Source organism: the organism of the source record quoted next, unplaced genomic scaffold, assembly GCF_019419815.1.
Source record: "Pyrus x bretschneideri cultivar Hongxiangsu unplaced genomic scaffold, Pyrus_bretschneideri_v1 Contig121, whole genome shotgun sequence".
Taxonomy (NCBI): domain Eukaryota; kingdom Viridiplantae; phylum Streptophyta; class Magnoliopsida; order Rosales; family Rosaceae; genus Pyrus; species Pyrus x bretschneideri.
The window spans coordinates 143,912-170,009 of record NW_025999415.1 but is presented as its reverse complement, the minus strand read 5'-3'; positions in this window follow the sequence as shown (position 1 = coordinate 170,009).

Here is a 26,098-nt window from a genome sequence, read left to right as displayed (position 1 = left end):
ACCTATACTCTGGGTCCTATTAAACTTGGGCCCGAGTCCTTTTATTTTTAGTTAGGCCTGCGGGCCGAGTGTGTGTGTGTGTGTGTTTGTGAAGTGTGTGTGTATATATGTGTCGTGTGAGTGTGTGCACGTGTGTGTGTGTGTGTGTGTGTTGTGCCGTGTGTGTGTATGTTTGTGTGGGTTTGGGTTTAAGCCCAAACCACCTCTTTTCACCCCAACCCTTTTTAACCTTAGGACCCGAAAACCCAAAATCTCTCCTAGGCCAGTTTCGATGTTCCGAATCCGTTTTTGGCGTCCATTTCTTGGAATTCTATTGTTTAGGCATAGTTTGATAAATTGTACATTTTTGTGCTTAGGTGAACTTGCTAGTGGGGATTTCCTTAATCCTTTTCCACACAACTCTGCTGCTACGGAGTATTTGTGAGTGGACCCCTTCTAAAATTACATGATTTCATAGTTTAATTGCATAAATGAATAGCATGCCTTACGAGTTTTATGAACTGATTTTATGTTAAGCATGTTTATGGAATATGTTGTTTATCGTCTCGTTTTTTTGTGAGGAATTAATTATTAGCCTGCATTGAGCTATAGTTTGATATATCATATTTTCTATAAAAACCATGAACTGGTAGACTATCTGATGGATGACGATAGGATGCTAGAACATGTTTTAGAAACCCCTCTTTATAATATAGACGATGGATGACTTTATACTATGAAGTGGTTATTTTTTAGAGGCGTAACTATTTGTGCGTACCTAGTGGACACTATACTGCCTGGGGCGAGGATCTGGTGTTGGCAGTTAGGCCGGAAGAAATAATCCCTAGCTACGGTCTGAAGGACACTAAGTAGGCATTGGGCTGGGAGTTGGTAATCTCTGGCTACGGGCGCAGAGACCACTGTGCTGGCATAGGGCCGGGAGTTATATTTATTCAGTGATCTTACTAGCAGCACACTGCGTTTACGAGACGATCTGTGAGACGATTGATATTTTGATTTCCGCGATGTTTTTCCACGATATGTCTTTTGAGACATTTTTGGCATGCTAGGGTTTTCAGTAAACCTATCACTTATTATGCTAGTAGTTTTCTTTATATAAAATGTGGGTATTAGTATCTTGATAACTGTTTTATTCTTATTGTATATATGAACCTGGTCCACTCACCTTTGTTTTGCGCCCCCATTCAGATCTTAGAATCAAGGCATACAATCCTGGCATCAAGGCACTTCAGCATCGGCATCTTCGAGCCCTTTCGATGTAGGACCCACTCCTTTATTCATTCAATTTTATATTATTTCTTTTAGTGCAGTAATTAGCTGTATGCTCTGAACACGTTCCTAAGTTGTTAATTCATTGTATTTCAATTCATAAGCCTTATTTATTTCTCATTCTTAGCTTTTGTATCAATTAATGGCTTTCGTCACCCTCGAGTGTCGGCCAGCATGTGTCTATCCTGGTATTCGAGCAATATCAGGGTCGAGGCGTGTTAGCTATTGCACACACTACACTTCAAGGATGATTAAAAGGTCGTTGTTAACATTTGAATCAAGAAAATGAGCTTGGATTAACTTGTTTGGTGCTAGCTAAGGTTCTTGATGATTTGTTTCCTTGAATGAAATTCTATGAGGGTCACATAGGGGGAAGCTAATGCTTTTCATGTTGCTACTTTTTCATGTTTTATTTGTTGTGCTCGAGGACTAGCAAAAGCTAAGTGTGGGGGACTGTTATTGGCACCGTGTCGCTGGGGATTGTTATTTCTAATTACTCATTTTTCTATTGTTTTCTTTTCTTGTCTAATTAGTGTTTTTGTTTTTATTTCAGGTACCATTTGTAGTATATGCATACTCAAAGGTCCAAGAGAGTTGACCTAGCTTCCTACGATCCTGAGCTTGAACGAACACTTCAAACGCTTCGAGAAATCAAAGTAGAAATTCAAAGTGCGAAGACCAGAAATGTGTTAAAAGTGAATAGGCATAGACTCAACCCATATTATGAGTCTTTTCGGAGCATGATGTGGAGGAACATTTGGTTATATCCACCCTTGGAGTTGATTGCAGAATTGAAGTTTGGGGGTCATCACTTGTTTTTACTGCAAATTAGGGAAGTTTTCAGTCCAAATGCCTTATTTTGTTTCTTACTATTTTATTTTATTTTTATTTTATGCATTATTGTGTTTTTTTTTGACATTGGGGACAATGTCCAGTTTAAGTTTGGCGGTAAGGATTAAAAAAATGACCAAATTGAAATTTTGAACTCGTTTGATTTGTTTTCGTGTTGTTTCTTTTTGTTTTCTTACTTAGTTTTATTTACTCTAAACAAAAATACAAAAACATTCAAAAAATTTGAAAATCTAAAAATATAGTTTTATTTTCTTTATTGTTTTGAAGTAGATTTTGTTAGTTTCCCGACCCAATGATATAATTGGATTGAATTTGAACCACGGTGATCAAGAACTTAGTAAGCATGTGTTGTGTGAAATTCTTTATTCTTTTGTTAGCCTTGTACATGTTTAATCATCCTTGAAAAACCAAATGCACATAGCCTTGTTGATGTGAAACCAAAGCATAACTTAAAGCTTTGTATGTGAATATAGTGACCATATACAGCCTATGTCAGTTTTTGAGCCTATTGAATGTGTGTGCATTTTTCATACATTCCTATTCTTTCATATGTGATGAACTTATGTGACTTGCATCTCTAGAACTTGCGTAACGATCTTTCAAAATGTTTGTCATTGATTGCATGAACTTGAAAAGGATAGAGGCATTAGGTTTATCACCATGGCCCAAATAAGCATGTTTCCTGAAAAAAAATGTCATTAGATTGCCAATTTGAGCCGTATATGTTGAGCCTTTTATTTCTTATTAGCTATCTCATTCACTTGGTCTGCAGATGCTCCATCTGCAAGCATTCGCAAGGCAGCAATAATTTTTTGCTCATGATGGAGACCTATAGCATCAAAAGCATCATTCTTTTACACAAAGTAAGAATCATGGTTGCAAACAGCAATCATGATTTTGTTGAACAAATGTCGTTCCATTCTAAAACGACGTCTAAAGTACGTATCAGGGAATGCACTATTACAGACAAAATAATCATCTAAGAGTTTCATACCTCGTCGTTGCTTGCTTCTAGCAAGGGCTGGGCCTGCAGATCTGACCCACAGCTTGCATAACTCGACGAGAATGTGAGGCTCTGCCCATTTTTACTTCGTCATCTGTCCTTCTACACTCCTCATCCTCTCCCTTCTCATTTTGGGACACCTGGAGATGGAACATTCCTTCTGATTGGTTAAACAATTTTTCCTCTTACTGATCGATTTCCCACATCATCCTTGAAGAAGAAGACATTGTAAGAAGGAAGCAGAAACTGTGAATAATGATATAGATTTTGATTTTGGTGAAGAATGAAGCAGAAACTATGAATAATGATAGAGATCTTCAGAAAATTGATATGAGATTTCTGAGGATGGATGGTGGATTATATGGAAGATTAAAAAAGGATTACGTTGTAGATAATGCCACGTGGCATGCCATCATTCATTAAAAATCTAATCGAAATCTATCCTCAAAGATTGTAAACAGATTGTGACACGTGGCGCGACGTGATTGGTTAAAAATCTTATTAGAAATCTATCCTCAACGATTCTGAAAAGGTAATGACATGTGACACAACGACATTGATAAAAATTTTATCGAAATCCATCACCAATAATTGTCTTTTCGGATAATGACACATGGCGCAACGAGAACGATTAAAAATCTTATCCGAAATTACAAATTAAATTATTTTGTATTATTTTATAAATAAAAAAAATTACTAATATTTTATTACCTATTGTCAGGGTTATTTGGTGTAGGGGTGGAGATGCAAAAGGCAGTTACTATTCACTGAGTGGATTAAATAGTGAATAGCCTGGAGGGGCCTTTCCCACGGTGGAACTACTCTTAGAATAAGTGATGGATTTCATCGGATTATGTAGGCTTTTATGAAAGAGAATTTTAACGAAAAGCTCTCAGTACTATCCATTTTACCTTTTATTTTGTCCTTATCGTTAAAACTCAAAGTTTTTAAGCTCTTTTTATTAGTTTTCATTTTATAAAATCTATATGGATTTTAAAAAATTTGAGAAGATTCATATAACGGATTCTTATGAATTTTGATAGATTTTGCATTGTTGAATCTTAATCGTCAAATAAATCAAATGGTGAAAAATGTATCATAAATATAATCAAATGAAGTTGTTCATACTCTGGAGCTGCACCTTGGAGCCGAAAAAAGAGTCAAGATTATCAATTTATCACATAAACCCAACTCCTTACAGATCACCAATTGCACCCCTTTCCAATCCTACTTCCTCTCCCACTTTATTCTTATCCCTTCTCATTGTCACCTATATGTATTCAAGTATATCAATGCTTGATTTTTATACAGGAGTACTTTTAATATTAAGCAGACATGCTCTCAAAATCCCCTCTTGATCAATCTATTAGACACCTAGGTATCATAGTCTGGAGAAACCTTTCATCTTCATCTACGCCTAGAATACTTAGCAGTCCATCAGAATATGAATCTACAACGATTACTCAAATTTTGCTTTCTTCGAAAATTTATATTATAATAGCATTGATACACCAGTATTTAATTGAATTATCATTTCTGTTCATCCTGACCATTTCTAAAAAAGTGTAACTGCAGTACGACGAATATACCATTAGACCTTTCCTGACTTTCTCTTTCACTTTTGATATTATTATGTTGGGTAAATTACACAAAACTACATCAACTATAGGTTGTATCACAATCTCATACCTCATGTTTTAAAAGTTATAATGTCATACCTCATCTTACAAATTTGTTTCAATGTCAGACCTCCGTTAGTTTTTTTGTCAATTTTTCTCTTAAATGTTGACATGGCTTGAAGTGGGACCCACTCCCTTGTCCAATTGGATTAAAAAATTAATTAAATAGTAAAATTTAAAAACAAATTCATTTAAATATTTTTGTAAAAGAATGTGAGACCCACATTCTCTTTTCCCTTCCGTCTGTCCCCCTCCCTCCACCACCCAAATCAACATGAACGTGACCTACAAACTCAAACCCAGATCAACAGTTATAATCTTCCCCAACCCACCACCCAAAACATTTAGAAAAACAAAACAAACTCACATTTTACAACAAACTCCACTTGACCCACCACGTGAAAACCATTAAAATCTAGAAAATCTTCAAATAACGAATCAAAGAATATAAATTTAAATTTACAACTCAATTAGATTAGAGTTCATCGTAGATTCAAAATTACTTCTCTTCATGACGTTATCGGAGTATATTGAGAGATCGACGAAGAGTAGGATTTCGAGATCTGGTAGGGTCAGTTGGCGATGGTGGTTTTCTTGTCAATGGTGCCTGTGGAGGTGGTAACTGAAACTCAATTCTTTCCTCTCTTCCGATTCGAATTCCAGGTTCTTCTGCCTTCAAATTTGTTTGAACGCCTTTCTGGTGAAGGGATGGAGGATGGGGGGAAGGAGGGTGAGGATGGATGTTCGAATGCCTTCCCAACATAAAAATCTCAGAAATTCCCCGGTTCGATCCACAATGAACGGCGGCAAACAACGTGAAATCTAGGTGGGTCTTGTTCATGTCACCGAGAACAGTGGAACATTGGTGGTGGCAACAGTGCTTGTCGCCGAAATTTGCTGTAAAGTCACCTGGGAAGCTCGTCCAGGAAATGAGTCGGGGCAGATGGAAGGGAAAAGAAGGAAGGTTATGGAGACGGGAAGAGTAAGGGTGATGGGTTGGTAGGTGGGTCCACAATTTTTTACAAAAATATTTAAATAATTTTATCTTTAATTTATTAATATTTAATTAATATTTTTATCCAATTGGACAAGGGAGTGGATCCCATTCCAAGCCACGTCAGCATTTAACAGAAAAAGTAACAGACAAACTGATGAAGGTCTAACATTGCAACAAATTCGTAAGATGATGACACACCACGACCGAGATCAGGGCATGCTGGCCATCACGTGGAAATGATGTAACCATGTGCACAGTGCGGAAGCTAATAAATAATAATAAAAGTACGAATAAATAAAAACCAGCTATACACAAAGTAATAACATACATGTGCAAGCGCAAGTGTGAGAAACAAAGTTCAGAGCACGGAAGACCTAGTGTAGTCCAGGAGAAACAACACTAAATAAACACACCCAAAGGTGGTCCTACACTGGTGATAATCTGTCAGATAGGCCAGGAAAATCCTCTAGGGAGCCACCAAAAGCGCTAGCCAAACTAGAACCTGGAGGGGCACAAAACAAAAAGCGTGAGTGGGCAAAAACAAAGCTTTTCGAAAACCATTTCATAAACAAAGTTCTAACCCCTCGCCGTAAAACCTGTATACTTCCCAGAAATATAATATATACATATATATAAATCATGCTCAGAAATATGCCATGCCAAATGCCTTGAAATAAAATGCAAGTACTCAGGTAATGCCAAACAATGCCATGTAATTTGTCAGTCAGAGTCACCTAACGTGACCTATACGGCTGAATTTAGAGCTTAAATCTCCAACTCACTAACTACACCTGCACACGAGTCGGAACCACCTAAAGTGGTCTGTACAACAGGACTGGGTGTATAATAAGTACGCTCAAGTGCTACGATCACGTGAAGACTGGGCGAATAATCGCGAGTCACCTATGAGTCAGAACCACCTAAAGTGGTCTGTACGACAGGACTGTGCACCTAACTTGGATCGAAGATGAGTGTGTGGTGCGGGAGGTGAACATCACGTGAAGGACTGTGCCCAGCTCTGGGCTGGAGCCCTAACACCGGGGGTGCAGGTTATGAACTCTTATGCATCTCAAATCACTACTGAACATAAACATAAACCATAACTTACCTAACACTTACCTGTGCGTCCGCCGCACCAAACATATGTATATATGCAACTAATAATGCATAATTAAACAGGCAAACATAATGCATGGCATATAAACGTATAAACATGTCATTTCACTTTCTGGGAAAAACATAAGTATATAGGTATATACGGAAAACCAAAAACCCACTCACTAGTATGTAGAAGGGTCGTAACCCCCTTGCCTCAAGTGACCGCGCTCCTCCTCAGGATAGGTCTCACCTATATGCGAAACAACTATAAAAACGTAAATTTTAAAGCACATAACTAACCTTACGAAATAACTTCTCATACAATGCTTAAATGGGGTGTATGAATACACCAACGTGATCTACTCAACCTCAGGAACATCCTCATATTTTTAAAATAATTTTTCGACGCCGCACGCGCCCCCACGAGCCGGTCAAAGCACGGCCACACGTGCCTGGCACACTGACGGCGTCAGTTAACGCCGTCAGGAATATTCCATTAACTTTGACGGATTTAGTTAACGCCGTTAGGAATATTCTGTCGTCTTCTCCGGCCAAAGTCCGGCGCCGTCGCCGGCGCCGGAAAACCGGAAAAAATTCAAAACTTCGTATCTCACTCGTTTTTCAACCAAATTTCACAAAATTGGTACCAAAATGAAGCTTACAACAAGATGAACAAATCCATACCACTTTCAAGCACTAAAACCCACAGAATCTTGTCGGGAAAACACCACCAACTCTAGCCAAACCTGCAACTCACGATCCCGACGTCCAAAACCTTCAAACGAACCACCCCGAGCCTCCTAAAGACCTCACCAAGCTTCCTACAAGCTTGAAATTCCCAAAAACACAAGAATTAATGTGTGCATGAACAGTGACCAAATCGGGGGATCCCAAGTTCGACGTGAAAACGAAGGTATCCTTACCTGAAATGGGTATGGTGATGCGAGAATTACTTGACACTCAAATTAAACCCTCGTTTGACAATTGTAGTAGAATGGATAAGTGAGGGATCGTTCTAAACCGGGGATTAGGAGGGCTTGCTAAAACCTTCTAAATTGACTTAAAAACGTAAAAACAATATAAAACACTAAACTAGACTCAAAGAATGTGAAACTAAACGTTAAAACACTAAGACAAACCAAAAGAATCAAAATGCTTTAAAAACACAAACTAAATTGATTTCTAACTATATTGAACATTAAAGCAAAAGGGGGATTGAGGTTTGACGAAAATTGAAATAACGAAACAAGTTAATAACTAGACAGAATGTAATTGATGAAATAAGATGGTTGGTAAATTAGCTAGAGGTTCTTTCTCCACACATGATATTTATGCATATGAATCAATTTCCAGTTATTCCTTCATTGAATTATGAACGACAATGCCCCAAATTAACCGTGACATCACTAGTTAACCCTCAGATTTTCCTTATATTATTGGATTGGATGGCATCATTCGACAACCCAAAATATTCTCAAAAGTTCCCTACATGTCATCATAATAGAGATACAATCGAAGATCATTAAGAATAATGAAAACCATAAGCATTGACAAAGCATTTGCAACTATGACATCATGTTACTCATGCTAAGAATTAAACTTAACGCGATCGTGACAAGCGACCTTCACTACTTTCAAGTATAAGTTAGTAACGATTATGTGAAACCTTCTTAAACTTTAGCCACATATTCATGCATGCTAATTAAGTGTCGACCCTCAATCAACAAACACAAATAAGTTAATCATCAAATAGTTAAGCCAATTGCATTCACGAATCAAGAGTTCATAACCGGAATTCATCAATTCATATTACATAAATAATCATGGTATTGAAATCACCCCTAGCCAAAAAGGGTTTAGTTCCTCATAACTTTGAAATCAAAGAAACACCTAAACATTCCGACAACTCAAACTTGAATTGTATGAACGTTTAGGCACTCTTCTCTTCCATTCCTCATATTACAAAACAAAGAGAATTGAATTTAAGCATTGAAATCAAAGAAACGCGTAAACATTCCAACAACTCAAACGTGAATTGTATGAACGTTTAGGCCCTCTTATCTTCCTCTTTATTGTGGCACAAGGACTAAGGGATGTTGTTGGTGTGTTGAATGGATTGGGGGATTATGGAAATGGAAGAAATGGAGGAGAAATGGAAGGGAAATGGAGAGAAACTCACGGCTAGGGAGAAGATGGAAGTGTTTGTGGTGTGTTGTGTATGAAATGAGATGATTTTTGAATGAATGAATGCAAGGGTATTTATAGGAGGAGTGGAGGTGTATATGGCTATTTGTTTAATGTGTTTGTGTATTATGATGAATGCATGTGAGTTAAAGAGGGAGAATGTGGTGAAATGATGAAGTAGGAAGGTGGAAATGCATGTGAGATGTTGGAAAGGAAATGGGAATATAAGTAGGCCACGGCATGGGAGTTGTTTTGTTGGTGTAAATGTGTCATGGTTGCAATGATGAAGAATAAAGGGTGCATGTGGGGTGGAATTGAATGAATGCAAAGTGAATGAATAATGAAATGAGTTAAAGAGGGAGAATGTGGTGAAATGATGAAGTAGGAAGGTGGAAATGCATGTGAGATGTTTGTGGAATAAAGAATGAATGGTGGAATGATGAAGAGTTGCATAAAGAATGCATGTAGGGCTAGCTAGGTTGGCTTTGTTTGGGTGCATGTGTGTTAATGGTGGTTTTGCATGTGAATTGATGGATTGTTTTTGATGGAATGGATGGTTCTTTGCATGGCTTTTGAAGTGATTGTAGGCTTTGGAATTAGAAGGAAATGCATGGCCTTGGGGTTGGTTTAAGAGAGAATGGGCTAGGCCCTTTGTTTTATGTCCAAAATGAATACAAGGCCTTCAAATTCGTCCAACACTTTGGCTCCAATCATATGCTATCCATTCCAAGCCCAATTTTGCTCCAAAATGCTCCAAAATGCATCTTTTTGCTTCCTTAGCCATATGAACCTAAAAACACACGAAAATGGCTTAAACTACTAAAACAACTATGAATTAACAACATAGATGCACGAAAACAAGCTAAGTAAGTCGCCTAAATATGCTCCTATCAAACTCCCCCACACTTATCTTTTGCTAGTCCTCGAGCAAAACAGAATAAAAACAAATAAACAAAACGACACTAAACACGTAAAACACAACCTACACCTTCCAACAATCATTTCAGGGATTTCCAATGCACATGACAAGTTAAAAATCATTATTCCCACAGAATTTAGCCATCTTTACCCTTAAGTACATTCTTAATCATAGTCACCACATACTAGTTCATAATTAAGCATTTAAAACCATGTTTTGAATGTAGTAACATGCCTTAGAGAATTTGCTCAATTCCTTACAAGATATGCACTCAATTTTCACTCAGATTTTTTTAACTACACACCCTAATCTAGTCATATGTGAGAAGATTGATGTAAACATGAAAACGAACACTCACATATATGTATCACAAAGAACGCATTTTTTGGAGTTAATAAGCATGTTTAGATTATGATCTCATGAATGGAATGCTACTACTTAGACGCGAGAACCAGTGACACCATATGCTCATACCAAGTTCAAACTCCACAAATTGAAACACATAACACTCAAGATTGAAGTCACGGGTTGTAATGGGGCTTGGGGCGTGTGGATAACAAAGAAGGGATATGGAAAACAAAGGTTCTTAAAGAAATAGTGAGCAAGGCAATTGAATCAACTTAGAATTCACTTTTGAATGAAAACTCAACTTTGGAACAAAAAGGGAGACAATTTAGGCAATTTTGGGCCAGAATTGGTGTTTTGAGCCCTTTCTTCAATCACTCATTTTTTTCAAGCTTTTTTTTATTTCTTTTTTTTTTTTTTTTTTTTTTCTTCTTTTTTTCTTTTGAAACTCAAAACATACTTAAGAACAAGCATTCCTTCCCCCACACTCATTTTCTTGCATAATGTAACTCAAAAGGAATTCATTTAAGCATGCTCACTATCTTTTAAGAACAAGGGTAAGGACGGTCATATTCTAGGTTAGGTGAAGATAAAGTGGGTTAACAAAGAACATGGGCTAACATGGCTCAACGGGGGTAAAACTTACAACATATACGAAATATGGGAAGTGAGGCTATTTGGCTATGGTGGCAACTACACAACTTCATCTTGATATATGTTATGCAAATCAATAACATGCTTTGAATGAAATGGGCATGAGTTCTAGCATTTGGAACTATATGATGAAACGCCTTCTAAGTAGTAACCAAGCAAAGAATAATGAGATCATGCAACTGAAGGAAAATTTGTGAAAAACATGTTTATTTAAGCAACATCAATAGCATGCAATTAACAATTAAAGGCGGAATCATGCTTGTATGCACTTAAAACAAAACATTTACCCATGAAATTCAAAGCCTAGTAGATAGGTGAATCAAGACTCAACTCAAAACAAAGTGAGTTGAGAAATCAATACCTTTGTAGATTCCTCTTTGCATAAGCAAAGGCTAATCACCCAAAGAGAGGGCCTTCATTCCTTGCATCTTAGATCCATGGATTTGGATGGATGAAAAGGTTTCTCCAAGTTCCCAAAATTGAGAACCTCTAAGTCTCCACACCAAGGTATATTGTAGAAGAAATGAGTGACCTAGAGGAAGTAAGATTGCTAGCTATTCCCCTCTAGATTGGCCAAAATTTTTGAGAGAAAGGAGAGCTTGTGTTCTCATCCTTTCCCCAAAAATAACCCTTAGTAAATTTTAGGCTATAAAGTCCTTTATATAGTCCCTTCAAATAAGTGACCTAATGGACCAAAAGCCCTATTCTTTTACACATGGCTAGCCTATAGGTTTATTGGGCTTTCAAGCCCTTTGTTTTATTCAAGTTGTCATACAACTTGAGTTAATGGGCTTGACATTCAAATCCCATTGGACCTTGCGGCCCAAAACTAACCCGAGGTCTTTTAACGAACTTATTCGTTTGATTAATAATCATATTAATTAATCCTTGCCATAAATAATTAAACCATTTAATTATTCTTACTCATCTCCGTTGAATCTTCAATCTCTACCTTACACGGTGTACGATCCATTAGGTTCCTTTTAGCGAGGCAGTGGGCGATTCAAACTCTTTCAAATCGATTGTGAATTGAAACTTACTTTCAATTCTCCCGTTAGTGATAATACACTTTTAGGGCTTCCACAAACCACGAGTGACACCTAGCAGCATATCATGGTTACCCAAGCTAATCAGAAGAGGTGGAGAACCTATTCAGTTTAGGATTACAAATGCAATACGGTCTTTCTCTAATACAATACTCTTGACCACATTGTTTGGTTTGATAGTTTATTCATGTTTACTATCCAATGTGAATCTTGTACTTATATGATTACCTTGAATGTGATCTGGAACGCATTCCAACATCTCATTCATACTCTGGCCAGAGATTCTAAATCATATCATAGAGTATTCTCCCTCAAACAGTTTGAAGGTTAGAGATCCCTTGTTGCGCATTCACTTGCCTCCATGGCTAAGTGGCTTAACCCCAACGATGCCGTGGACACCCTGATAGAGTGACTTTGACATAATCAAAGATTAAGGACCTAACCACAAGACAACTGTGATGCCTCAGGTCAAAAGACTAATTTGCATTATCCCAACCATGAGTTCTCATGTGACATGAATATGAGAACTCTTCGTTGATCGTGTTCAGTGAACTCATTCTCTATTGAGCACCTACGTACTTGTCTTGATGTCACACACACCAATGACTCGAGACTAGTCACTCTCCCTGAGAGAAGACATAGCACGTACTGATCTTAACGGACTGTCAATGCCCAATTGACAATCCTATGATCAGGAACGTTTAGGATGTGTCAACGAAAGAATGGTCTCATGAATCTAACTTCTTTAGATCGCATTCTTCCAATCACATATTCCTTGGACTTATCGTTTAAGCATATAACATTTATATTAGACGGCTCAAACAATAATCTTTGCCTTATACATTTAAACTACATTAGTTTGAAATGAACTACATTAGTTTGAAATGTCCGTAAAGTATCATCATATGATTGGTTTTAGGGCACATTTCCAACAATCTCCCACTTGCACTAGAGCCAATCAGCTTAGTCATCATTGATGATACCTCTTCTGTAATTCATTTCATAAATGGCTGAGTAGTAGGCCTAAACAATGGATATCTATATGTTATCCATAAAAGCAACCTTGAGAATAACGACGTCACCATTATACATGATTCTCAATCATGTGGTTCAGTCTCTCATTTGAGTTCGGACCTTGATGAGACCTTGATTCCCTGGCTTGAGCTATCGCCCCATTAGTGTCATACACTTTCTGGTTGGAACCGAATGAAGAGTTCATGAATGAACTTTCCCATCCAAACAACAATGTTGTAAGCTTCTATATGGCAATATATTTTGCATACATGATGGAACACATTAAAGTCATTTACTTTTAACGTTTCCACCCAAATATCTCTTTAGTCATAATAAAGAGATATCTCTTTATCACTTCATTCATAATGAAGAGATATTCTATGATGGATTAGATTCATAATCTAATACATTTACGCTTCCATTACGTTACTCTAATTCTTCCTCATTCTTGAGGAATCCATCCTTAGTATTTCTTAAATACCTAAGGATTTACTTGACAGTTGCCATGGTTCTGATCCTGGGCTTGCACTGATATCATCTTGTACCGTTCTAGGTACGACTTATATCAATGTTTTCATACAATATGAAATACATAAATCACCTTTCTGCGTATGCATAAAGGATTCTATTTTCGCATTTATTTCTTTGGGAGTCAAAGGGTACATTCCCTTTGAGAAGAACAACTTCCTAGTCTCACTAGAATTGTCATTCTAATTGAAGTTTATCATCATATGAGAAACTTCCTAGCATCTCTTGTCTATTTTAGGGATTGATATAATCCAATTATATCTTGAAATCTATCATTATAGATTTCCATCCCATGTATATAGACTATGTCTCCCATATACATTCTATCATTATAGAATGTTTAAAGTCATAACTTTAACGATGAAGAATTCCTTTTATTTTCAAAATTAATATATATCATGTATATATATTCTAATTTAGGAATATGATCAACTCCCACTAATCTTTTGTAAACCTAGTAAACAAAAGATTCATTTACATCTTTATGAGAAATCAAACAATTGATCTTTTCTCATAAGACGCTTATAGCTCCCACTAGCTTGCTAAGATCCATGATGGATGGATCTCTATAACTAACATGTCTTAGAAGTATATATCATATATATATATGGGTAATTGATAATGTCCAACGAACTAAATCTTATTTATGTTCATTCTTCTCCTAATGGAGAAATACATTATCTTACGATGCTACTTTCCTTGATATTTTTCAAGGAAATTAATCTAAAGTGTTACTTTTTCCTTGGATCAAATCTAAGGAGGTAAATACTTTAGACGTCTTACTCATCTACTTACATTTCTTGAATTCTTTGAAACCTTTTGCAAAGTATTCGGACTTGTGTTTATTCAAAATAAACTATAGTCCAACCGAGAGTGATCTTCGGTGAATGTCATACAACATGAGTAGTATTATGTTGTGGACAAGTGCCACTAACATCTAAATGAATCAACCTCAACAACTTTGTGATTCTTTCTTCTTTCCAAAAAGAATAAAGATTCGAACATTTCGCCTCTATGTAATTTTAACAAGAAGGTATTGGATCCGGATCTAACGATCCAAAGCATCCATCTATGACCAACTCGTAACTTATGTTTTAGAGGTATCACAACTCAGTTGGGATTAGTCACTACCCTGCAACCTTTTGGGTTTTAAGCATCATCGTATTCTAAACAGTTAAACTACCTCATCATCTCTACTATAGAGACAACCAATTAAATTACAATAATCTAATTTATTGATTAATAAAGAACAATGTTTTTGTCAAATAAAACATTTATCCATCTCTACTATAGTGACGGATTTAAGTTCCTTAAAATTGGAATGTAAAGACAATCTTTAGTATTTTCCAATTTCTTTGGTAGTTCATATGAGGAAGTAAGTACAATCCGCTTTCGCAGAGATCTATATTCGATTCACGTTTGGAATGTGAAGTACTTTCTCTTCTCTCATATATCTTCTACTTCTTATTAGCACACTTTTACAACAATTGTAAAACATAGTTACTAATACAGAATCATGCATTCAAGTAGAAGAACCAACTGTTATGAACTTTTCAAGAACGTTTTACAACACCTTCAAAAAGTGTGTTCTTGACACTTGCAAGACATTTCTTGCAAATACCCCTTCCAATGTCCATCCTTTCATAAAGAAAGTTTGTTCCCTTGGAGTTATTTTGCCTTCTTCATTTGACTTCCCTTTTGACTACAATAGTCATGGTCCCTAAACTCCCACTATCTCTCTTGAAACTTATTTCAAATGTGTTATACACATCAAACGATTTGGAGAGCGTGCGGTTATTGTTCACTATATAGTTTACAATAAACTTAGTGAACCATTAGGATAGGGACTCAAAGGTGAAGTCCTTGCCTAGTTTCCGTCTCGTTAAGTGGTTTAACACTTCAACACTCAATGATTCAAAATCATCATAAGTCCATATAAATGGACTATTTTTGTCAACCAACCATTATGTTCTAAACATAATAACAAACTTTCAAGAGTTGTTCAAGGCAACTCTCATTTCTTCATACAACAATTTGTAAGTGAAGAATCATGGCACATAAAGTGTCCATGCCCTTGTGCTTACTTCTCAAGTTCCTTGTTCGTGTAACAAAGAGACAAGCACTAAAGTTTGTGTTGATTAAGGGTTGTTCAAAGCAACTCTTATTTCTTCATACAACAATTTGTATTTGAAGAATTATGACATTAAAAGTGTTGTCCTTCTCATGTTAGACTTATCTAACATATTCTTCCAATGATAAATTATCAATAGGAAGATTGTGAGGATGAGACTACTTAGTTACATCTACAAGCCATTAAAGACAATCTATGGGATTGTAGAACTAAGTCCGGAAATTAAAGCGTTTGGTTTTTCTTTGTCAAGTTTTGGATAGCGTTTGCAAATATATTGGTAAACAAATACATAACGAATATAAATTGATTGATTTTTAAGCCATTTGATTTGGGTCTTTAAATCAAATAGCACCACCCACTATTTTTGGCAAATTCCATATCCCTCATCGGAATTCGAGAGTTTTGGAGGAAACTCTTAGTAGGGTATGGGAGGCTCACCATTACCAAGCCCACCTCACGATTATACGATGTTGGTTAGCAAAAATAATGATGAGAGAATAACGCTTTACTCATTTACAACGTTTTGTAATTACCCATCTAGTTTGGCCTCTAGAGAATGAATGCCTCAGAATTATATCATGTTGGCACCATTGCACTTAGTTAAGTTATTCCCACCATGCTTAGTTTATGTAGAGGTTCAAGCACAACCTCAGAATTATATCATGTTGGCCATACTCGTTGTCTACACTCACCTCATCATATGCGTATAGACTCCTCCTGAATGTAAGCATGCACTTTGTACTCCCCCATTATAGGGTGAAGCCGGTGTACAAGTCACAAACGATTGAAGCCTACCACGGTGGAAGGCCACGAAGAGATATTCAAAGCATCTCTCGCTTATCAACTTAATATTGATTTGTTGAGGGTTTTAGGTCTCATCACATATAAACATACATTTTAATCTAATTAAAACATTTTGGTCCTATTACAACTATTGGTCCATTTGATTGATTTAGTTGTATATAATACTCCCACTAAGCTTTTAAAACGGTTTTTAAAGCAAGAGTATATGATACTACTAACATAAGGTTTGCATTCATTGATGGACTATATAGTTGCCTTAGGGCCTTAGGATGACTATGAACCTTTGATTCGATTCAACACGAGCCTAGTGTTGAATCTCGGTCTAGGGATGGAGATTGATTTTAGTTACGCGTTTAATCACATTAAGGCGTGTTGTCTTATTGGGCGTTGGACCCAACTACTCCAATTTCATGCATATCGAATAAAACAAGAAATGAGTACTTCAAAGTAAATAAGAGCTTATGCTCTTTTACAACAATTGATCAAATCAAATTACTTTAAAGTAAAGAAGAGCTTATGCTCTTTTACAACAATTGATCATATCAAATTACAACCAAAATTTAATCTACACATTCCCATGGTTCAAACAAATTTGAAACGGCCTTTCACATAGCTCAATTATCGTAGGCTAAGGTTCATAATCAGCCTTTCTTTAATTAATTAACGCTTTAACTAATTAAACTTGAATGCAACATTTTCATTTGGTTTTTGTATCCATAGAATTGATTTAAATGGAACTAAATATAATGAAAATCCAATTCTCATTAAAGAGACAAAACAATTTTTGTTCTCATTCTATTTGGGCCATTTTGCAAAAACACAAACTTTTGGGTCAAAATATAAATACACAAAAGTATCAAAACTTTATTTAATTGCACAAAAGCACCCCACTAGAGGGGTGGCCGGCCATAGGATAGTAACATAGAGATTTTTGATAAAAAGAATTTTGTAAGTGGATTTTGGTGGGTGAGATTAAAGATGGTGGGGATGGTTTGAAAAGAAAATATACCTTTGATATAATTAAAAACATTTAATCATTTCTTACCAACAAACATCATCCATCAACTAATATTCAAAATTATATCTTTGACATAATCATCACCCATCAACTAATAATCAAAATTATATCTTTGACATAATCATCACCCATCAACTAATAATCAAAACTTTATGTAAAACATAAAACTTTTGAATCAAAACTTCAAAACTTTTTGTTCTTGATAAGAACTTCAAGAAATATGAAGAACATACATGAAAACTCATAATAGCTCCATGGATGTTTTCTTTCATCAAAAACTCAAATTTTCACAACTCAAAAGAGGGTTAATATCCTAGGGTACTTAGGGGTTCCAAAAAGCACTTTAAAACCATTTTAACAAGCCTAACATGAACCCAAAAAATCACCCTTTAGATTTGGCCGAAAATCCCAAAACACTTGGCACCAACTTTTAGTTCCATTATTCATGCTCATATGAACTACATCTACAACATTTGAGATGGCAAATTTTCTAACAAAATTTACATTCAAAGAAGCAAGAATAAAGCTTGTAACAATTACAACATTCAAATCACAAACTATGAACTACAAAACCCAAAAGGATTCACCAACTACTAGACTTAGGCTCTTGATACCACTTGAAGGAAAATTTGTGAAAAACATGTTTATTTAAGCAACATCAATAGCATGCAATTAACAATTAAAGGCGGAATCATGCTTGTATGCACTTAAAACAAAACATTTACCCATGAAATTCAAAGCCTAGTAGATAGGTGAATCAAGACTCAACTCAAAACAAAGTGAGTTGAGAAATCAATACCTTTGTAGATTCCTCTTTGCATAAGCAAAGGCTAATCACCCAAAGAGAGGGCCTTCATTCCTTGCATCTTAGATCCATGGATTTGGATGGATGAAAAGGTTTCTCCAAGTTCCCAAAATTGAGAACCTCTAAGTCTCCACACCAAGGTATATTGTAGAAGAAATGAGTGACCTAGAGGAAGTAAGATTGCTAGCTATTCCCCTCTAGATTGGCCAAAATTTTTGAGAGAAAGGAGAGCTTGTGTTCTCATCCTTTCCCCAAAAATAACCCTTAGTAAATTTTAGGCTATAAAGTCCTTTATATAGTCCCTTCAAATAAGTGACCTAATGGACCAAAAGCCCTATTCTTTTACACATGGCTAGCCTATAGGTTTATTGGGCTTTCAAGCCCTTTGTTTTATTCAAGTTGTCATACAACTTGAGTTAATGGGCTTGACATTCAAATCCCATTGGACCTTGCGGCCCAAAACTAACCCGAGGTCTTTTAACGAACTTATTCGTTTGATTAATAATCATATTAATTAATCCTTGCCATAAATAATTAAACCATTTAATTATTCTTACTCATCTCCGTTGAATCTTCAATCTCTACCTTACACGGTGTACGATCCATTAGGTTCCTTTTAGCGAGGCAGTGGGCGATTCAAACTCTTTCAAATCGATTGTGAATTGAAACTTACTTTCAATTCTCCCGTTAGTGATAATACACTTTTAGGGCTTCCACAAACCACGAGTGACACCTAGCAGCATATCATGGTTACCCAAGCTAATCAGAAGAGGTGGAGAACCTATTCAGTTTAGGATTACAAATGCAATACGGTCTTTCTCTAATACAATACTCTTGACCACATTGTTTGGTTTGATAGTTTATTCATGTTTACTATCCAATGTGAATCTTGTACTTATATGATTACCTTGAATGTGATCTGGAACGCATTCCAACATCTCATTCATACTCTGGCCAGAGATTCTAAATCATATCATAGAGTATTCTCCCTCAAACAGTTTGAAGGTTAGAGATCCCTTGTTGCGCATTCACTTGCCTCCATGGCTAAGTGGCTTAACCCCAACGATGCCGTGGACACCCTGATAGAGTGACTTTGACATAATCAAAGATTAAGGACCTAACCACAAGACAACTGTGATGCCTCAGGTCAAAAGACTAATTTGCATTATCCCAACCATGAGTTCTCATGTGACATGAATATGAGAACTCTTCGTTGATCGTGTTCAGTGAACTCATTCTCTATTGAGCACCTACGTACTTGTCTTGATGTCACACACACCAATGACTCGAGACTAGTCACTCTCCCTGAGAGAAGACATAGCACGTATTGATCTTAACGGACTGTCAATGCCCAATTGACAATCCTATGATCAGGAACATTTAGGATGTGTCAACGAAAGAATGGTCTCATGAATCTAACTTCTTTAGATCGCATTCTTCCAATCACATATTCCTTGGACTTATCGTTTAAGCATATAACATTTATATTAGACGGCTCAAACAATAATCTTTGCCCTTTACATTTAAACTACATTAGTTTGAAATGTCCGTAAAGTATCATCATATGATTGGTTTTAGGGCACATTTCCAACAGCAACGACTTTAGAAAACAAGAAATCACAGATTATACTCTCCAAAGAACGTTATAGGCTCAAGTCTCTCAGGGTTGTAGCGTTTGTTTGAGTTCCTTCCTTCAAGCATGTTACATAACTAATTTTTTTTTTTTTTTTTTTATGATTGCATGTGAAGTCATACATTATAACCATAACCAAGCATATACCAAGAGTAAATCAAACTTTTCTCCATGTTTATAACTCTTTTTAACAGTCATGCAATTAGAAACCAAATCCTTATCATTGTGTTGGAAGGTGACCTACGACACAAAAACGACTCAAAACACTCTTTTTAGGCTTTTCAAAACATGTTTTTCAAAATTTTATGTGATTTTCGAATTTTTAAGTCAAAACACACTAAACACACTTAAAAACAGCAAGAAACAACATTTGAAGTTATGGTGGATAAAACCCTACGAATTTGCATCAAAACACTTTAGTAACTCCCCCACACTTAAAACAAACATTGTCCTCAATGTTAAAAACCACACTAAACACAAACAAACATATAAACAGCAATTAAACATACTAAACATGGCAGAATGTATCTAACAAAGAGAAGAGTTTAGAGATGCAAATCTGGTTATGGAGTGTTCGTTCCATCTTCTCCTTGGTGATTGCAGTGAGGCTTCATCTTGAGTTTCCACAGGCTTACTTTTGAACTGCGCTGCTCCCATCGTTGATTTTCCTTTGTGCTACTCTTGAACTGGGCAGCAGGCTTCCTTTGGTCTCCCCCGAAGGTCTGAGCTTCCTCCTTTTATCTGTTTCTTTGTTCAATCTCTCCAATTCGTATTGAAGAGGGTTAGAGGATAGCTTAGCAAAGCTAGGTAAGCAACCAGGGAATAGAGTCCAGATAGACTCTAAGTGCCGGCTGATTGCTTCTTTCACTTTGCCATGCAAGTAATATCAAGGACAAAGGAAAAGACAGGGAAAGAGCATGATATGAGATACCTTTGCTTTTGCCCTTTATGATATGAGATACCTTTGCTTTTGAAGAAGCGGTGAATGAATCAGCACATGTATTTGTGGTGCTGTTTCCTCCTGGGTCATCTGTACTCCAGGCATCTGGTATCATCTTTGGGGAAGAAGAAAGAATGGAGTATTTCGAAAGGCTTTGCTGGGAGTGCGCCCTCAGAGGTGAGGAAGAGTTGGGCATTTTCTTCAGTTCTGTCTTGCCATAAAAGATGAAGGTCGACATATATAGGGAATTCAATAGCAAGTGGTGATACTGTTCTTTTACCGTTGTCGACAAACATTTTGATCCCGCAAATTCGGCTTTTTGGAATAGTGACGACTCTTCGATCTTTGAAGACGTCTCTTCGATAAAGCTGCACGCGTTTTCTGAAAAGCAGATAAAGCGTCGCCGAACTTTGCGCTTGTCGGCTAAAGACGTGTAGTTGCGATGATGGCCTCCACGTGTTGAACGCGTTTTCTGAAAAGCAGATAAAGCGTCGCCGAACTTTGCGCTTGTCTTCCGGCTTTTTGAATCGGTGCACGCGTTGCCTTGGCTTTTTATAGAGCTATCAATCACCGCCAACTTACACACTCTGAAGATTTGCCATTCTTGAAACTCGTCTCCGGCCCTTTGAAAATCTACTCCGTCCACCCCTTCTCTTTTAACTTCGTGAACAATGGCTAGCTCATCCAACCCATCGAACCTTTGCTTAGATTTGAGTCTAAGCAGTGATCCGGTCGCGTCTCGTCAGGGTAAGGTATGGTGCCCGTCTTTCTTATCTTCCCATGACCCTCTTACAGATGAGGACTCTGTGATGACGGATCCCACAACGGCTACGATAGTGGCTCGGAACCTCCTCACTCCCAAAGACAGTCAGCTGCTTTCAGGACGGTCCGATGAGTTGGCCGTTCAAGAATCCCTGGCTCTGAGTGTTCAGTGCGCTGGCTCTGTGTCCAACATGGGCCAACGCCTTCTTGCTCGTTCCCGTCAGGTTGAATCCTTGATGGCAGAGGTGGAGAGTCTTAAACAGGAGATCAAACAACTTAAGTACGAGAACCGAAGTTTGCACGTGCTTGCCAACAATTATTCAACAGGTATGAAGAGGAAGCTTGATGAGCTTGATGACCGTCAACGGTTTGCAGCTTTCTTCCAGAGGCACCTTTTTCCTGGGTCATCTAGCGTTCCACCAAGGCTTGGGGCCTTGAATGATCTATCTTCGGTGCCTCCCGCTTCTATGCCTCTCGCTCCGATGCCTTCTGCTCCGATGCCTCCTGCTCTGATGCCTCTTGCTCCGAGAGTGTTGCCACGTAGTGGGGCCTCACGTACACAACCTTTGTAAAGGCTCCATCTTTCTGCCATGTTTAGATACAATTGTAATTTATCAAAAAATCAATGAACAAGCAAAAGTTTTATTTACTGTATTGGGTTGCCTCCCAAGTAACGCTTGCTTTAACGTCGTACAGCCGGACGATGCTCCCTTGAAGGTTTATGGAACCCCACGGCATGGAGGGGTGCAAATACAATCTGTCTGACGAACCACTTCATGCTTTGGGTCCTTGAATGGAGTGGGATAATGATCCTTTCTTTTTGTCGTGTTTTGCTTTTCTACATCAACACGAATTCTCCCACGACGTTGAATTCGATTAGGTACCTGTACCACACGAGGTAACAACCTATTAGTTGAAATGGGAATCGAATTTGGAATAGGTGGCTTACCTTTGTACGGCAAAGAAGTGGTAGCACAATGGACGGATGCACAAGGGTTGTTCATGGCCAATCGTGGTGCTTTCAAGGTTGGAGCCGTGCATTCCTTGTGCTCTGCTCCAAGTTCCTTCTCGGTGGTAGTTCGAGAAACATCCTTCTTGATCTTTGTTGAATACTCCGTCCCTATGTGTTCAATTACATTAATGGCACAACAAGAACGAACATCATTAGTATTCTCAATCGATTCAGGAATCTTAAAGTTAATCATATCATCACCAAAGGTCATAGTGACTGCTCCCTTGGCCACATCAATCTTGGTTTGAGCTGTTTTCATGAAAGGTCGTCCAAGTAAGAGTGGTGATGATGGAGAGTGTGCCGAATCTTCCATGTCTAGGACGTAGAAATCAGCCGAAAAAATTAAATGGTTCACCTGCACAAGCACATCTTCCAAAACTCCTTTTGGATACGCGTTAGAACGATCGGCCAATTGTATAATTACACCATCTTGTTTTAATTCACCCAAATTCATAGATGCATAAATAGAATAAGGCATGACATTTATGGATGCACCTAAATCAAGCATGGCATGTTCAAAACGATTATGTCCAATCACACAAGGAATCGTGAAACTACCGGGGTCTTTGCACTTGGTAGGCAGTTTACGTTGCAAAACAGCGGACACATTCTCGCTTACCTTCACTACCTCTTTGTTTGCCCTTCTTCTCTTTGTATTGCATAGGTCCTTGAGGAATTTAGCATACTTTGGAACCTGTTTGATTGCATCGAGAAGCGGTATGTTCACTTGCACCTTCCGGAACGTTTCAAGAATGTCCTTCTCGCTTTCTTCCTTTTTTTCTTGCATGAACCTGCGAGGAAAAGGTACATTGGGTAGATTAGGACGTGAAGTACATGAATTTGAACTTAAATTACCTGATTTGGCCGAGTTAGGGTGATTGGGGGCTTGCGGCATTGGGTTTTTCACCCTTGCCGTGGGTGAGCTAGACACTTCCTCAGGTTGTGTCGTCTCTTCATCTACTTTCTGTGCAGATTTGGGATTGTTTGGCTCGGTCCCAACTTCTTTTCCACACCTTAGGGTGATGGCCTTGGCGGATTCGAATCCTCCCTTTGGATTGACTGTGGTTGAGCTAGGAAGCTTTCCTTGCTCTCTAATCTGTCCAAGGAACTCAGAAATCTGCCCTATTTGTTTCTTCATATCCATCATCTCCTTCTCGTTATTTGCTATCCGGTTGTTTTGATTTTGCAACCCCTGCGAAATAGAGGTTAGTAATTGCATAGCTTGATCACTTTCCAAGGACGTACCTGAATGAGATGATGCCGAAGGTTGTTGGGGTTGTTGGGGTGTATACGGCTTGGAATAAAAACCAGGGGGGTTTGGCCTAAATCCTCCTTGTTGGGCAGCTTGTTGTGGCTCCCTCCATTTGAAGTTTGGATGGTCCCTCCATCCGGCATTGTAAGTGTTCGAGTATGGGTTGTTTTGATTTTTTCCTTGGAAACCAATTGCATTGGCAGATTCCCACCCACCATTCTCGATTAGTTGAGGGCACTTGTCGGATGGATGCCCTTGAATTGAGCACACGCCACAAACTTGGTGTTCTTGTGCTTTTGGACCAATCACAACCTGAGAAACAAGAGAAGTAAGATTAGCAAGTTGTGATTGAATTTCAGAAATAGCACTCACCTCATTTACACTTTGTTGCCGTGGGGCTTCCCTTTGGCCCACTCCTTCATATTGTTGAGCGTTGAGCGCTCGGTTGGCTATGAGAATCTTGGCATCCCTTGGTGTTTTGTCCACCAATGCTCCTCCCGCTGATGCATCAAGCATTTGACGTTCGATAGGAAGGAGGCCCTCATAGAAATATTGAAGGAGAAGTTCCTCCTTCATTTGATGTTGAGGACATGAAGCTACAAGGCCCTTGAAGCGCTCATAATAAGCCAGGAATGTCTCACCATGATTCTGTTGAATACCACTAATTTTCTTCCGTAGGAGAATCACTCTCGAAGTAGGGAAGAATTTCTCCAAGAAAGCACGCTTCATACTCTCCCACGAAGTCACAGTTCCCGGGGCTAGTTCGTAGAGCCAATCTTTGGCCTTGTCCATAAGTGAAAATGGAAAGGCCTTCATCATCAATATACTCCCATCCACAGTGACAGGGGTCATGCTTGAACAAACCACCTCGAACTCCTTCAAGTGTTTGTTGGGGTCTTCCATAGACAAGCCATGGAACTTCGGAATATGGTGTAACAAACTGGATTTGAGTTCAAACACCTCAGTCTTCCCCTCTGCAGCCGTGGGGTATTGGATACAAAGAGGCAATGCATTATCCAAACCCGAGGCCGAAAGCTCCTTGATGGTTCTATTATCTGCTGCCATGGCTTGTTCTTCTTCAAAAATTTGATCCGTGGGCTTTTCTTCTACACCTACTTCGTCTTCTTCAAGCCCAGGTTGTGGTGGAGGTTGTGGTGGCTCTTGTTGACTCCTCGTTCTCCTCAAAGTGCGTTCAAAATCACCGTCAAAGTCGGAGATGTTCTCTATAATAGGCCGAGAGCTACGAGTCATACACAGTACCTGAAAAACAAGAAAACAAACAAACTAAGAATCTGAAATAAGAATGCACAAAAAACAAAAAAAAATAAAAATAAAGACAAGGGACTAGCAAAGTTGCTAATCCCCGGCAACGGCGCCAAAATTTGATGCGAGAATTACTTGACACTCAAATTAAACCCTCGTTTGACAATTGTAGTAGAATGGATAAGTGAGGGATCGTTCTAAACCGGGGATTAGGAGGGCTTGCTAAAACCTTCTAAATTGACTTAAAAACGTAAAAACAATATAAAACACTAAACTAGACTCAAAGAATGTGAAACTAAACGTTAAAACACTAAGACAAACCAAAAGAATCAAAATGCTTTAAAAACACAAACTAAATTGATTTCTAACTATATTGAACATTAAAGCAAAAGGGGGATTGAGGTTTGACGAAAATTGAAATAACGAAACAAGTTAATAACTAGACAAAATGTAATTGATGAAATAAGATGGTTGGTAAATTAGCTAGAGGTTCTTTCTCCACACATGATATTTATGCATATGAATCAATTTCCAGTTATTCCTTCATTGAATTATGAACGACAATGCCCCAAATTAACCGTGACATCACTAGTTAACCCTCAGATTTTCCTTATATTATTGGATTGGATGGCATCATTCGACAACCCAAAATATTCTCAAAAGTTCCCTACATGTCATCATAATAGAGATACAATCGAAGATCATTAAGAATAATGAAAACCATAAGCATTGACAAAGCATTTGCAACTATGACATCATGTTACTCATGCTAAGAATTAAACTTAACGCGATCGTGACAAGCGACCTTCACTACTTTCAAGTATAAGTTAGTAACGATTATGTGAAACCTTCTTAAACTTTAGCCACATATTCATGCATGCTAATTAAGT